Source organism: Euwallacea fornicatus, chromosome 10 (genome assembly GCF_040115645.1).
Source record: "Euwallacea fornicatus isolate EFF26 chromosome 10, ASM4011564v1, whole genome shotgun sequence".
Classification (NCBI taxonomy): domain Eukaryota; kingdom Metazoa; phylum Arthropoda; class Insecta; order Coleoptera; family Curculionidae; genus Euwallacea; species Euwallacea fornicatus.
Genome location: NC_089550.1, coordinates 1934156 through 1936999, shown reverse-complemented (window position 1 = coordinate 1936999; position 2844 = coordinate 1934156).

Genomic DNA, 2844 nt, shown 5'->3' with positions numbered 1-2844 from the left:
AAAAGTAGATGTCAGATGATGGTCTGTCTATGGACCCATGGCAGGGACGTATTTTGTAGGCTGATCTTTAATATTTTTCCCATATTGACCGTTCACACATCTACCGGACGAATACTTTTCGTACAGACCCTCCCAAATGTAAGTGAAGAGGCTTAATTTCCGTTCGAGTTAAGATCAGGTAAGCCAATCCGAGCCAGACATTAATTTCAGTCGAATTAGCATTGAAAAGCGAAGAGGAAATACCCGAATTCACCTGAACATGTAAATCGGTCATTTCCGTATTTTCTTCGAATTTGGTAAAAAAAGAGAAGACCCCCGAAAGATATATAATCTGATGGCCCCCTCGCCGGAAACAATTTGGTTCTCGTCTGGTTGTAACAAAAGGCGCCTTCTCAGAGCATTATACTGAGTGAGTTGCGGGTGGTGACCCATTATAAACAAAAAAGAGTTATTTTTACGGTACGCCGATTCCCGGGCGGTATTTATGCGTCCATCAAATTAATACTGTGTTTAATATACCGTGCAGGTACTGTAATGTGGTTCGCAGTCACATCTACGCACCAGAAGGAGTTCCACGTACGAACAAGAAGAGAGTGTAACGAACTACTTATAGTCTAATGCATTTTACCTATGTATAATGGAATTGCATAAATATGCAGTGCGAAGCGCCCCCTTAAGTTTCCTCAATTAGCAATTCTCAAGAATAAAGTAGCAAGTTTTTATTTCGATGATGGATGAGGTACCAGTCACACTGTTTGTTCCCAGATACATTTACATTAATACGTAATTACTTTTTTGCACCTCTGTACCGCTTTATATGTAAACTATGTTCAAGTCTTCAAAAGGCAATGAAATTACACCATATTGCCCCCGTATGATATGAAAGATATTACCGCACTTTTTGAGGATTCGTTGGATACCAGAATGCTTAAAAAAATAATCTATTACCGCTAATTAAATCAGTATAATTTACTGAATTGATCGTTTACAAGGCATATCATGTTCTTTATCTCAAGATTCAAACTGAATTAAATGCTGCGAGAGTTAATGATGCGTTTACAGCCAATTTTGGATTCACATTGGATGATAAGATGGGTAGATATAGATAGTTAACTCCCAAGTTAGGTCGGTGCTTTCTATTTTACATTTTTACCCAAATTCTTGTTAAGACTGAACAGATATATCAAAATTTTGCTATAAATGCATATCTCTTTTAAGTATAAGGAAATGTTTCTTGGTATTTACAGCAATTTGATACCTCTTTGCATGCAGACTCATCACACTGTTCTTCTGCTTCTTGTTGGTTGTTATGCCACGAACTACTATTCTGAAACATAATATGTAGCCTGTCTATGATCTAGAAGGATCGAGGTTACTCTTTAAGTGAAATGCAAACCACATCAGTTCTCAAGTCACCATTAATCCCCGATTTCCTTTGTGGGCTTGATAAGAGATCTTTTGCATAGTAACACCAGGCATCTCGTCCGGTTTTTCTAGTCGAAATTGTATGAACCATTTCACCATGTACACATTGGTTTCATTTGAGTTTATTTTGGACACGATTTATGCGGAATGTGTTAAGCAGCAGACATAAATTCTAACACTGTGATTGATAATTGGGTTTTACAGAGGGAATTAGTGAAAATTGATATACCTCCGAGGTGTTGAACCGTTTTCAAAAAGCCGCAGGTTTCGTCACAGCATCTTCGTCCGTCCAGTTTCCCCCCAGAATTTGATTCTTGGCTTAGAGGGACAACCGTTCCCATGAGTAGGGGAAGAATTTTAAGCGCTTTTTAGCGGAAAAAAGATAATCCAAGAAACACTTGAAGATGTAAGGGAAGGAAGTCGGGTGATCAAGATGGAGATACACATGCCCTAACTCTGAAAGACGAGAAGAAACCAGATGTGGTCGCCACTTGCATAGACTTTGGGTCGCTTAATGACAATCAGTAATTGAAGATATACCCGCAGGGTACAGGAAACAACGATAGCGGATAGCGATCAAGGAAATTAAGTTACCACAATTGTCACTTTGGAAGAAGAAGGGAAGAAACCAATTATTCTTGCCCGTACTTATGAGGGATTTGAGGCTTCTAGTAAGAAAGTGGTAACGAAAAAACGTAACAATAGAGGATCAAAGCGTGGAGAATATTGTGAAACGCAAAATAATAACCAAAAAGATGACGCGCACCTGCATTCATGTGGCACTAATCATAACAGTAAAGCCTAAGTATCGTTTTTGCTCTATCATCACTGTAGACCTGGACCGGACTTCACCACAAAATTTAATATTTTACATTAATTATCAGAAAAGCAATTTTTTTGCAATTAATGGTGTAAAATTGCCATATTGTGCCTACAAGAAAAAATGTCCGCCAGCGTGCAAGACTTCGCTGAGCTGGAAAATATCTGTCAATGTCCTGTCAAGTGCCTTCACGATAGATGTCAATAGTCATAAAAATCGGAGTATTAATTAATAATCATTAAAATGTGTCACTGTTCTTAATTTGACAGTTTTGTAACCATCACCGCAAAAAAATTTAACCACCCTTTCAACCGAGGAAAATCTTCAATTTTCGAAATATCTCATGCGCGGTTTGACGCTTAGGTATATGGTCCGCTTTGGATTTGATATTCACCTCGAGTTCCTCAGTTACCCCATATCACAATAATACTGGGCCATATCACAATCCATTTACTAAAACAATTGCCATCGAGGACCATCTCCGTCAAGTGCTGCCCTCTGGCATCGGCGACGGCACGATCACGAACTAACTAAATCTAGTGGTGGGGATCACTTATACACAAACGCGAGAAACAGCGGAACATCGCGGTTGCTTTCGT